The 13,561-nt window shown below is 47.3% G+C and overlaps 1 protein-coding gene across 3 annotated transcripts in view; it reads left to right on the top strand.

Moving 5' to 3' along the window:
- Window positions 1-3,722: 3,722 nt before the first annotated feature.
- Window positions 3,723-13,561, top strand: part of NEK6 (NIMA related kinase 6) — a 69,727-nt gene continuing 59,888 nt past the window's right edge. Inside the window, exon 1 of one of the 3 annotated variants that reach the window (XM_082327829.1) lies at window positions 3,723-3,835. The gene's annotated coding sequence lies outside the window, so the exon portion shown is untranslated. Of the gene's footprint in view, window positions 3,836-4,115; window positions 4,180-13,561 lie in introns of those variants that run through there. The other 2 variants (XM_082327828.1, XM_082327830.1) reach the window with 2 other exon arrangements.

Genomic DNA, 13,561 nt, shown 5'->3' with positions numbered 1-13,561 from the left:
TAAACTGCTGCACAAATGCTCATGAGATCAATCTACAGATCTTAAATATGGTAAAAAAGAGGTGTTTCTCTGAGCAATCTGTTGGAGAGATTTTGTACTGACTTTTAGACTAGTTCCACACTGGTATGCATTCCTTTAGCATTAATGCTTCCTCTGGGACTCGAACCTTACAGAAATATGAGAACCGAGCATGCAGGCTGCAGACACGCTGCGCAAGCCAGCCTGCATGTAGCGTGTGTGTGGAGAAGGCACGCTGCAGCTATGCCTGTGGAAAGAGGATTCACAGCCTAGCTTCAATAGCTGCTGCTGGAAAGTGGAATCTCTTTAAACGCTGTCATTTTCGTTTGAGGAAGAAGGCTTTGGGGTTTTTTTCTGAAAATAACTTCTGGCAGAAGTCTCCTCAGTGTATGCTATTAAGAATGGAAAATAACAAATAAGTCAATAGGCATATATTAAGTCAGTAAGGCCAGGATTTTATCAATAATGGACTGAGGATGAAGGATACGGTGACAGTTGCATTTAGCACTCAGAATAAAGTAAATCAATCAAATTGACTGCATGTTGATTTAAAATCCTTAAAGATTTGGGTCAAGATCATTCTAGTTTTTCCGAAACAGACTTGTTACTGGGAACCTTCATACCCGCAAGTAATATAGAAATTTTCCTGTTTAATTTTCTCAGCCTCCACTGATCGCCTGTGCTTACTTGCCGTGCTTGGTTCTGTTTGAACAATTAAAATAAAGTGGCCTCACTAGCCATGGGTCAGTGCTGAAACATTGGGGCTGTAAATAATGAGGAGGTGGTGGTTGCTCTACAACTATGTGAGCATTAGCCATAAATTCTTTAGAGACATAAAAGACTATTTCCTCATATTTTAGGTTAAAAATTAAGTTATTTAAAATACTTTTATTTATGTAGCTCTCCATTCCTTACTGGCTGATCTTCAGGCTTATACGAGCTACTAAGATTCCTTTTGACAGTTTTATCAGTGGGATTTTAAATACTGCAGATTAAAGTGTACATCAACCCATCCTTGAACTGCATAAAATAATTACATTGATTAAATGAAAAAGGTCAGCTGAGCTCTGTGAATGGTGCAACCCTCATTTGGATGGAGGTGTATAAAATACACTTCTTACACCTCAGGAGACCGGAGCTGGAGACACAAAGCCGAACCTTGCCGTCCCTGGGCACCGACCGCCGTGCTCAAAGGGAGGGGACCGGGGCCTGGCGTGACGCACCCCAGGGCGAGCCAGGCCGCGGGATCCACTCCTGGCTGCTCTTACAGGGGTCAACACACGGAAGAAGTAAAGTAAACATCTTCTGAAAGTTCTCACTTTGGGGGTTGTTTGAAAGAGAATTTCACACAGAACCGTAGCATCGAATACGAAAGACAGTCTATTTCTGTCAAGACTTAATTGAGGAAATTTAATTTTCTTTCCTAACTGAATTGCTGTTGATAATCTAAAGTAATTCTGTCTGGTCTGTCTAATTTAGCAATGAAAAACCTGGATCTTGAAGCTGTGCACAAGAATGTAGCAGATTTTTAAAAACAGCTTTTCTGAATAGAAAGACGGTAACTCATGGCAGTGTAACAAAAGATCTCTTTTTTTGTCGTTGTTCTGGTGTAAAACACTTACGTTCTTATACCTCAATGCGCTGACACTCTCTTTTTAAGAGAAAGAAATGCATTTTTGCAAATGGTACATCAACAGACCTTGGGAAAATTGAGTTTGGAGAAAAAAATTGAATTCATTTTGTTTCTCTAAGCACTTTCCCATGTTTCAGATTTTGTACTGATAGATTGATGATATGATTTGCTTTAAAACCAGGTGGCCTCTTAGTTTCCATCTGTTGTGTCTATTGCTCTGTCTCTAGTGAGAAGCATTGCATAGCTGTGCAGGCATCTGTACCCTTGAGAGAAAACTCTTTACGCTATCAGAAATGCTCAGGGAGAGAGAATCTAGTTTTACAGTGTCTTAAATGTGAGACGTATCAGAAACTTGAGCCCCTGGAATGATCATGTTTATATTCACTCAAACTGAATGCACTGAATTTATATTAGCTTTGTGAAAACAGCTTTACAACAAAAACAGAACCTAGTGACATTTCCAGAACAGTTCACATCTTACAGAACCACCTGAATATCTCGCAAACATTTGCCACAGTTTCTTGCCTCCCTGGATGCCACAGGTGGCACTGCTTTAGCAGGCACGTTTTCCTCAAAGTAGCAGTTTTGATGCATGAACAATGCCGTTTGAGCAAAGACGTGCCATGATTTTTCAGGTTCTGCAATACAGAGACTTACTTTGGAGCTTAAACTATGTGAGTGGAGCCTGCTGGAAAAAGTGACTTATTTGAACCAAAATGTCTTCAGTAGCAGGTTCCCCGCAGCGCTGGTGTAGGTGTAGGTGATGCAATCAGTCGAGAGAGAGGAGACGCAGCAGCCGAGCATTACGCCGCACGCGGGCGGCGAGCGTTTCCCTGGAAGTTGCATGTTTGCGACTGTGACGCACAGAATGCAGAAGGGGGGCTTTCCCCGCTGCTCCCAGGGAATGGGAATAACGAGCGCTCGGTGCTGTTGGGCAGGGCGTCGCGGTGTCCGACTGCCTTCCCTAGACAGAGAAGTGCGGCACCAGGACACCCGAAGGAATCTGGAAACACGTAAAGGCCAAGGCACAGGAGAAAGGGGCTGAAACCGCCCGTCGCGTCCCAAAGAACGGGGCTCCCCGTGTGCGCGGGGTTTCGTTCCAGGTGCTTGGTGTTAATTAATGAACCAGGCTGACCTGAACTCCCTCGCTCGTACCTGCGCATCCCCTCCCAGCTGAGGTGGCAGCTGGGATCAGCTCCACGCTAATTGCTTACAGCAATTCAGCTAGCCTTGCTTAGAGGATTGATTTAAAATAAACCCAACCTGTATTATTTTTAACTGGCAAAGGGCTGAGTAGAAATGAAGATATACTGGCAAAAGGTGCTTTTGCTTGCATAGCGTCTTCCATTTGCTGAACTGCTCTAAGCCATGCCGGCATTAGCACTTTGTGCTGTGACAGCACTAGGAGTTTCCCAGCCGCACCAGCAAACACCTTCTGATGGAGCTAGGCCTTGGAGTGCGAAAGCTGACAAAATACGAGCAATCACGTTTCTCACCAGATATGCTGCTGCCCTGCGCCTTTCGCCCAGTTTAGACCATTAGATGAGGCTTGCGAGTTTCGTTTTTATTTATTTTTAAGTTCGCTTTCAGGTTTTTGTTCACTTGTAAAAAGTCCTGTTGGATTTCAAGTTCAAATTCAACTTAAGCACACTGACTCCTAACATTTGTCTTCATCTGCAAACCCCAGCAAGTTGCGAATTAAGGATTTTCCATCTGGAGCGTTGCATGTATTTTAGAGCCCCGTTCCTGCAAAACCACCGAGGCGCTTCCCGCCGGGGCCGTGCAGCGCCGCGCCCCCGCCGGGAGCGGCCCCGGGCCCCGCTCTGCGCGCAGGCCGCGGGAGCGGCGGCGGCTCCGCCGCTGTGCAGCCGCTCTCCGCCGGGCCGGGCTTGCACGGGCGGCGGCGGAAGGAGCTAATCCCGGGATCGCGAGTCTGCAGCTAAAAACGGGAATCCCCGCGGGCAGGCGCCGTGTCGTTTTTCAGGGCGGGGGGAGCGGCGGGCATTTCTTCCGACACCCGGGGCGCGGGGAAACCGTCGCTTTCCGGGGGAGGAAAGGCCGCGGCGGCGGTGGGAGGGCTTCGCTCGGGCTCTGCTGCACAGGGGCCGCCGGGCTTCGGCGCTGACGCACCGCGGGACGTGGAAAAAACACCCACCCCCGCCGCGAGGAGCGGCAGCGGCCCAGGTACGCGGCGCCGGGGGTGCTGGCGGCTCCGCCGGGCGGGACGGCGGCTGGGCAGAGCGGCCCCGGCCCCGCTCCGCTCCGGCCCCGGCTCCGGCCCCGGCCCCGGGCCGCCGCGCGCTCCCGGCCCGCCCGGCCTGCGTGGCAGCCGGCGGGGCGCGCGCCCGAGCGGCGGCGGGCAGCGCGTGCGCGGGGCGGCGTGCGCGCGGCGAAGTTGTCTGCGGGACGCGGCGCCGCTCGCTCGCTCGCTGCGGGGGCCGCGGCCGCCTGCCCGCCTTCCCCCCCCTCCCCTCCGCGCCTCCTCCGGGACGGGCGCTGGCGCCTCTCCGCCGCCTCGCCGGCCGCAGGTGAGCACCACAGGGCCCCGCCGCCGAGGGCCGCGGACGGGCCGCGCCGTGCCGGGGGTGTGCCCGCCGCGGGCCCCTGCGCCGCGCGGCCCCTCAGGCGGTGCTGCCGCGCCTCCGCCGCCCGCCCCGGGCAGCGCCGGCCGGCCCGGGCCGCAGGTCGAGCGGGCGGGGGGGGGGGGGGGGGCGTGCGGCCGCGATGCCGGGGCCGCCGAGGGGCGTGCGGGCGGCCGGGCGCGGGGTCCGGGCCGCGGCGCCTCGTGGCCTCCCGTCCTGCCGCGGCGGCCGCGCCGCCGGCCCCGGGGCCGGCACGTGCCCGGGCGGGAGCGGGAGGCGAGCGGGAACGGCCCCAGCGGCGGGGGCTGGCGGGGCGTCACCGGCTCCTGCCCGGAGCTGTCGTCTGGCAGCGTTAAGATTTGAGCAAAGTTAAAACTGTTCTAAAAATACGAGCGTGTGGGGGGTTTGGCGTCGTCGCAGGGTTTTTTGGGGCTGGTTTTATTTTTTATTTTACGTTAAAAGCAGCGGCGCTGCCAAGCGCCCGTGCCCCGCGGAGCGGAGCCCCCGCGCCCGCCCCGCCGGGCGCCGCTGCCCCCGCCGGCGCCCGCTCTGCGCTTTCCTGCGTTGGTCTCCGCGCCGGGAGCCCCCGGGGCTGGCGGGGGGAGCCCGGGGCGCCGCCGGCTCCTGGAGCCCCCGGGGCTGGCGGGGGGAGCCCGGGGCGCCGGGAGCCCCTGGGCGCTGGCCTGAGACCCCCCCCCGGCTGCTGCTCCCTCGCGGCCTCCGGGGGCGGCAGCTGCGGCGTCCCCCGTGCCCTGCTGCGGGGAGCCCGCCTGCTCCCGGGGCGCTCTCCTGTGCCGCCTCAGACGACAGGACCTCCGAGATAAGCCCAGCGCTTTAGGGATTACCACATTGCTTTGGGGAGAGCACATGCTAGAGCTGAACGATGGAATACCGTTGGGTTTTTTTTTTTTTTTCCCCTCAACATGTTACTCCCTCCAAAGTGTGATTTATGCTTGTTTAGAATAATGGTGGATTTCTGAGCTCCATCTGTTTGTCTGTCTGTTCAAACACACGGAATATTTCTGCCAATGGTGATTGCCTATGGCATTATTGCAGTAAAAGTACTTTGATAGGAAATATTGTAGCAATTAGAAGTCCAGTGATGCAAGTTCCTGACACGTTATGACTGTCTTGCTGTCATTTCTGTGTCTCCTTTAAAAGTTCATTTTTTGTGAATCACTGTAAGCAACCGTTTAACTTCTGCAGCATTTCTACAGTTTTTACATTTTGAGACATCTCTTGACATTGAGTCAAACTCTTTCCACTGTGATTTTTTTTCCTGTCAACATTCTTTGTGGCAGTCATATTCTTTTAAGCAACAACAGAGGACAAAAAAAAGGGGGGAAAAAGGAGGAAAAAAAAAAAGGAAAAAAAAAAAAACCAAACTACTTTTAGGTAAGAATGTTGGTGCCTCCGTTTCCTATGGCTCTGTGCCTTAGAGACCTAAAAAAAATGGGGACTGGGAGGAACTTCTATTATGGTGGAAAAAGAGCATCTTCTGTGGGAAGTGAGGTTTCTCGACAGAGTGTGAGTGACTGCTGTCACCCCAAAGGAACTTGTCAGAACAGAATCGCCCTTTTGGTTCCTTAACACCTGCGACGTATAAAACACTTGTGCTTGTTTTGTTTTCCCTCCTTCCTCTGGAATTGTGTTTCTTGACAAATACGTGTTTTACGAGAGAGGACAGACGTGTAATTTCAATATGAGTTTTAATATACCTTTTCAGATTCTTCAGTATGCACTTTGTTGGGAGAAAAGCAGGTGAAGATGAATAACTTGGACTCCAAGCCCACACTGGGAAACAATTTTTTTTTTTTTTTTTTTTTAGTACTTGCCTTCTATGATCCTACCTGAAAAGTTTTATGTCAGTATATAATACTTCAGTGTACATTGAAAATATTGAGCCTACACTGGCTTTTCTCATTTCTCGTAGTAATCGAGGCTGTACTAGAGGAAATAGCAGGAGATTCTGAGATTTGTCTTACAGCGTGCTTTGTGGCTTTACTCAGACCTACCTGTTGGTCTGAAGGGCTCTTCGAGTGGCTTTAAAGTTTTTTGCATGCTGAATGATCTATCAATGATTGTTTACTCGGGGTAAAATGAGTAATTTTTTTTTTTTTTTGTACGGGGATAGGAGCCAGAAATACCTGTGTGGGTTTTTCTCCTGCTCTGCCTCTGCTTTCTTAGCTGTAAAATGGGGATAGTTACCGACAAGCCCACCTCCTTCGCACCTTCACAACACAATTTCTAGATGTGTAGAAGACGAGTTAGTGGATGTACTTCAACACCTCTGACTACTTTATGTGGTGCCAGATACATTTAACCTTAAGGCTATGAAAAATGTGTACGCAACGAACAACGTGGCCGTACAGACTAGACCGTGTGAGCTGCAGCAGCCAACGAGTGGGGCAGGCGGTAGAAATCGAATGTATTCATTCTGAATTTAAAGCAAGAAAATTGACCGTGCATTGCTGGAGGATCAGAGGAAGTACTGGAGGAGGATTTCAAAAACAAAATGATGAAGGTGCGCATCAGTATGACCTCTGGGGCTTGACTTTTGCTCTGTCCTAAATGAAAGCCTAGTTGGGATACAGTCCTTACAGAAAATGAGTTTAATAGCCCAACTTGTGTTTTAGCTTTTGTCATTTGTCTAATTTGCTTTTCTTAGATGGTCTTGTTTATAGAAGAGGTTGTTCACAGTCATCTCCAGCAAATGAGAAAAATAAATCTGTGGAACCTTATTTTAGAAGTTGGGCTCCTCTTTACCGTTGCGTGAACGTGTTTTTAATTGCAACTTCCTCGGTATTGCTACAGTTCAACGCTCATCTAGATGGACAGTGGCCACGATGCTCTGCGTGGTCTGAGTACAGAATTGTGGTTAAGTTGTGAGTAGCCCTTCTACCTGTGACACGCACTCCTGCATTTGTCTTGTAAACTCACTTAACCAGTCTGTTTTACCTTTCACGGGAGTGATGGTGACTAATTCAGCGTACGCCTGTCCCAGTGCTTGACCGGGTTGTTTGTAGGAAATTATGTGATATATGTCTTTGTATCCCGTATGAATGCAAGATGCAAGAAAAACATTCTTGCAATTTTGAAAGCAAACACTAAATATTCATGCAGTTGAAATATAGTTCGCGATTGCCTTGATACCACTCATCACTGAAGACCCTGAAAATGTGGCTTTTGGCAAGAAAACGGTGACTGGCTCTGCTACTGGTACAGGACGGGCATGGCAGCAGAGGAAGCTCACATGCATCTGTGCTACGCTCTGTGGACCAAACAAAATGGCCTTTCCCAGTATAAAATTAAAAGCTAAAGGTTGTCTAAAATGGACGGAATTGATGCTTTGTCCTGTTAAAGGCAGAGGCAAGTCCTGTTAATGCTGTGTTTGCTGTATTTACCCTTCCATTTGTAAAGCTTTTAGTATGAGCACATGCGAGTACTCAGTGAGTTCCTTGTGCTTTTTCATGGGTAGCTCTCTGGGTGCCCTAGAAGATAAGGGCAGTTTATCTGAAAGCTGAGGATAACCGAACCGGGAAGATGTGGTGTGTCTCAGCGTCAGGCAGAGTCCCTGGATGGCTGAGCTAACGTCAGACAGCTTGGTGCTACCAAACCGGGTGGCTTCCCCCCTGTTCTCTGTTCCCCTGTGCCAGGGCTGGCATTCTCAGTGGTGGTGAGCTGGCTCAGCTGAGCAAATTGGTGTAAAACCAAAAAAGAAGGAGGGAAAAAACCAAGTTTGATGAAATAAGAGAGTTGAACCGCTCTACCCTTTGTGGCTGCTGAAAGGGCAATTTTGTTTTCCCTAGCTGTGTCCTTGCCTTTTCCCAGAGGGTGAGCGACCCACCGAGGGACCAAAGGACCGCTGCAGTGGCGGGACTCGGGCGTTCACGGGGGAAAGCAGGTCGGACCCTCTGGCCTGGTGCTCCTACGGGAGCGGTGGTCTGTGGGCCGCGGAGCACGTTGGATGTGATGTGATGCAATAGGTCTCTTCCACTTCTGAATTTTGTCTTTCACTGTAGAGCCGTGTTAAAGTAAAAAGGAGAAAAAAAAGTAGTATCTAGGAAGATAGAGGAAGAATGTGTTCAAACTGAGAGGTGATGTTGGCCCAGACAACGTTTTTCTTTCTGAAGAAGAAAAAAAACGAGAAGCCAAAAAATTTGCATGCAAAATCTAGATTTAAAAATGACTTTAAAATCATAGCCTTTTTTTCCAGCGGGTTGAAATTGTTGCAGTGTGTCTAAATTACATATAAAATTAAGCTGTATAAAATACTTGTTTGAAAATTTCTTACAGGTTTGTGGGGGGTGCGTGTGGAGGGGTGCGTGTTAGTTTTTAAAGCGAGATTGGAAGCTGCTGTCTTTAGTTGGCTGAAATGTAGGACAGGGAGAACCGAGGTTCTGGGTGAGTGTGTGACAAAGTGGGCAGTTCTAGAGCTTGTAAGCTAATTTTTGTTTAAAAACAGAAAACCACAGGGAGTTATTTTTAATAGTGGTTTGAATGCAGAAGTCTGTAAAGCTGTCAAATCTTTTTATGGGTAGATAGGTCTTTTTCTATCTTGGCTTATTTTTTATATGCATATTGGATTGGATCAAGATTACTTCAAGTTCTAACCTGTGCTAAGTATTTAAACATCTGGACTTGCTGTAAGTGCCATAGCTGTACATGTGTGAGAAGTCTCTTGGATTGTTTTTTAACATTTTAAAATATTTCAGAAAAAAACAATTATTTATTCAATTAAAACAGTATATTTAGCTTCCAGTGTCTAGCCGTATGATACGGCTCATCACATGGCACGATGCAATAAATTGCATATAATTTTACGGGTCAGTACAGTTAAAGAAATTAAATTTCTAAAGTGTTTACTTCAGCTTGGTGCTACTTTAAGTGTCTGCTATCATAGATTCCAGGCAGTGAACAGCTGTCTGTCGCAGATGGGAGAGGAAAAAAAACCTTCCCCTTAGCTTCTTACTTCTAAAAAGGTTTCCATATAAACCCAGTAGTAATGTAATACAGCCTTTTAGTCAAATTTGAGTTTCCTGTTACACGTTTAAGTGAACCAACAGCAGACTCATATCTGTTTGAAACCAAATGGCGTAAGGGAATGAGACTCTAGGAATTTTGTACTCCAAAGCGTTCTTGAAACCTCACAAATGCTTGTTTAGCAGTCAGAATGCATTATTTATTACATCGCAAAACAAAAAAACCCCAAACAAACAAAAAAACCCCAAACAAACAAAAAAAACCCAACCCAAACCAAAAAACCTTGCAGGTAATTTATAAATTACTTCTTTAGAGTCTGCTGTGTTCCAGTAAGATGAGGTGGTATTGTCTGTCCTGTTCTGGTACTGTGTTTTACACAACAAAATCAGGTAGATTAGAAGCTGTCGAGGAAGCATGTAGCAAATCCATATTTTTAAGAGTCCAAGGGCAATGAAGTCTGAAAGAGGGCAGGTGTGAAAGACATAATGATTTTTGTTAAAGTTGACTGTTTTCTGCTAAGATCTCAACAGCAGAAACAGAGTTTGTGCACAGAACTACATAAATTTAGTTTTAGATAGTAAATTGGGTATGCTGTTTTATTGTTCTATGAGCTAGTACACCATGGCAATTAGAAAACTTATTAAAATAGTTACAACATGTCAGATCACAAAATGGAGAAGATGGTAAGATTCTTCTTTTTAAATTAAAAAGTTGCTACTGCTGGCATAAAGCTTTTTCCCCTGGTTGTTTCCTCGCTATCTTCCCCCCCTTCTGGACTATTAACAGGTATATTACAGTCCCTAGGCACTTCTTAAAGTTTTTGTGTTTATTTGCTTTGAGTAACTTAGGTCTCCAGTTCTGGACTCCAACCTTTGTATGTGCTTCACATGATGAATCAAAGTAGGTGCCAAGCCATCCCCTCCCTGCCTTTGGACGGACCTCGGGCACCAGCCCTGACAGATCAATGCATTTGCTTTTTAGGAAGGCAGTTTATTTTGTCATTTTAAGAAAGTATTGACTGGTTTTGCTCGTAATTTCAAGCAGATCTCATTCTGAAGCAATTTTGATTTCTCTGTCGGGAGCTGGCAGCTGCAGTGGTCCGTGCATGTTTCAGTTCACCGTGTCTTTAAAATGTGGCTGCAGCTCTGGGCTGATTTATCTCAGTATAATGTATAATATGTTTTTCTTTTTTTTTTTTTTTTTTTTAATTCAGCGGATGGATTATTTGTGTAACATCAGTTGGAAATTGTGTTGAAATGTTGTTTTTCCAAGTGTGGAGACACTGCTGAGGCTGTTCCAGAAACCTCTTTTGGAAACGAGCCTTCTGGTTAGGGAGAAGAGATGGCTCCCGATCTTGTGTTGCCAGTGGCAGAATGACATGTGGGAGGGCGCCCTGGCACATTTCAGGCAATGCTGGTTCGGTGAGCTTAAACCTCTTATAAACCAACCGAACTGAGGAGTCAAGGGTAATAAACCCCAGTGTGGCAATGCTAGAGGAAAGGGCGATTCCCCTTTGAGGAGGGGGGTGATAATGTCTTGCGCTGCCGCAGCTATTTACAACACGACTGGCTGTCAGCAGCCTGGCTGGTGCATCCCCAGATACGCATTTGGCATTGCCAGGGGACAGCTGAGGGACCTTCCTGAGGAGGTCTCAGTGTCTCGTTTCAACGCAGCATCCCACCTTTTGGGCCTGGAACATCCTGCGGTGTTTGATCGGGGTGGGATTCCCCAGGACGGGGTATGCTGTCCATCTGGGGGACGCTTTCGCCATCCCGCTCCTCCATGTGCTATATCCAAGTGAATCATAGTTGCCTCACCTACTGCACTAGTATTTCAGGGGTCAAAAACCGAACTGATACGGGCTGTGACCCGGGGCCCGGCCCAGCCTGCTGACGGAGCAGGTGTTGCTCCACACCCTGGGGAGGATTTGCAAGTCTTTCATTTTGCAGAGCTCAGTGACAGATACTGTTCTCCAGTTACTTTTGTCGTTTGGTCTTTGAGAAGCCCACTTGCTGTGAGGCGGGAAATAGCCACCAGCCTGTTGAAAACTCGTGGCGTGCATGAAGCAGAGCTTTAAGTCCATGCTGACAGGAGAAATGGGTGCTGGATACTTGGGATTGCTCCCTCTCGGAGCCGGTGTGCTGGGAGGTCGCACAGCCCAAGCTGTTTCGCCTGTACTCAGTGCTTGGTGGTGCTTGCTTCCGAGGCAGCCGCTGTCTCCTGGCTCAAGTGGCACAGGATAATACAAGTTCCAATTTTTCCTCTTTCCTTAGAGCCAGCTGTCCTCTTTTGCTTGGGAGAGTAACTTAACCTAGTGATTTTTAAACTGTGGAGTTGGAGATGAAAATTGCTGCAGAAGGTGCAATAACTGGGGAATGTTGACCTACAGGATGGATTGGAACTTCACAGCACATTCAGTACGATTCCTTTCAGGAATTTCGGTTTAAGTCTCTCTCCTGTTCTTAACCTCGTGGATGCTTGTCTCTGCCGTCCTGAAAGGGAGTGGGTTTTCTCCTTGTTGGAACATTTTGCTTCTTGCTTGGGAACACTCTGAATGCCAAGCCTGTCTTGGAGAGTTTGTGGTGCGTTCTGGTTCTCAGGGCATACATATGTTATTACAGTGAGGAGATAGGGAGAAAAGCTGCAGATACTTCAAGGTTCCTTTCCTCCAAGAGTAGGGCCTCAGGGTAGAATAGATAGCCACAAACACGGACACAAAAATTCCCTCCTCTTTCATTCATGGAAGTTCTGCTTTCATTCTTTTGTGCTGTCAGTATTTCATTAGCTCTTCTGTCAGAGTTGTGCAAAACGTTAAGTCTCAAAAATGTTACACTGGAACAAAAAAACTCCCAACAACCTTGAAAAGGTTTTAAAAAATACATGAATGTGTTCCAGAGGAGCAGATAAGTCACAACTGTGTGTGTCTGTGTGCTACCCTTTAATCAGCTGGGAAATCTAAGTGGTGACTTTCAGCTGTCACTATATTAAGAACCAGTGCTGCCTTTTGTGGCAGTCTGTATATACTGAACTCAGTACTATGTAGTAAATATTCTTGCTGTGTTTTCATAATCATTCTACTTAGAGTAAGTGCTTCTTGGGTGGGTATTACAAATCTGTTAATCTTTATGGTATTTATAGGGTAATTTTTAACTCTCTTGAGCTCTCTACTTCCTTGAGGGTCAATTAGTCAATTTATAACATTATGTCAGTTTTAAGAACTTCACCATCCAAGGGTAAACAGTGGTGGGTACGGTTCTTTACCTGTGTTTGCTCTTCTCTGTCTATTTAGGTATGCAATAACTTACTCTGTGACTTATTTATTGGGATTTCTTTCAGTCTCCCTGGTTTGTACTTTGAAGTGACTATGATGACTTATTTTAGCTTTTGTGCTTCATCACTAATGCAGGGAGAGGGAAAACGTGGAGCAGTTCTCTCTGAAGAAAAGACTGTTAATCAAGTTGCAGCTACTTAAGTCAAAATTGCTCCAAATAGTGTTTAAATAGTTTTGATTGTCTGTTGATGAAACTGATTACTGGAAGTCAAACATTTTGCTGTGTTGTGAGCACACAGCCCTCTAGGAGGGATGGCTGACTTGATTTTATGTTCTCACTGTATTTGTCCACGTTAAAGTGAAAATCTGCTCAGACTCTATGGGGTTTCAGTTGGCCTATGGAAAGAGAATAAAGCCATCTCCCGGCGCTGGAGTTTTTCTTCTTGGAATTGCCTTTCCCCTTGCTCCTTTTGCTACCGTCAGCACTACCACAGCAGTGCGATGTGACGGTGGTGATCCCTGTGTCGCAAAGGGGCATGCCCTCTTTCCGTCGCATTTTACCCATTGAGAGTAAGTTTGGAGCTATAGGGTGGGAGAGAGGTGTGTTTAGTCAAGAAAATTGCTGGTGACGTGGAAACCCTGGGTTTGGGGAGCATCCATCGTTGCTCATGCAGCCATTAGCTCTTGGAAACAGTAGAATGGTAGGACATTTTCTGGAAAGCCTAAGGCAGATAAGGCCAGAGATGCTAAATAGCCTAGTGCTGAAGTCTCTTCCTTTTTTTTACCTGTGAATGCTGAAGCGTAATCTGCCAGCTTTTCTTCTCTTACGCTTTTCTGTTGTGTATTTTCAAGATGAAGCTTCTGCTGCAAAAGCAGGTTTTGGCATCTACAATGGCTTGTTGAGGGTCTAATAAGTTCCCAAAGGAGCCCATGGTCTAGCTGCACTTTTCTTTCTTCCCGGGGTAAACCATGATTCATTCTCATGGACAAACAGACCTTGTAGCACTTTTGGTATAATGTACCGTAGATTGTTGCTCTCAATGAAGTGCGTATTGTTTTAAAAGATTCAGCCAG

The sequence above is a fragment of the Platalea leucorodia genome (genome assembly GCF_965183815.1).
Source record: "Platalea leucorodia genome assembly, chromosome: 15".
Taxonomy (NCBI): domain Eukaryota; kingdom Metazoa; phylum Chordata; class Aves; order Pelecaniformes; family Threskiornithidae; genus Platalea; species Platalea leucorodia.
This window is presented reverse-complemented; position numbering and strand designations above follow the sequence as displayed.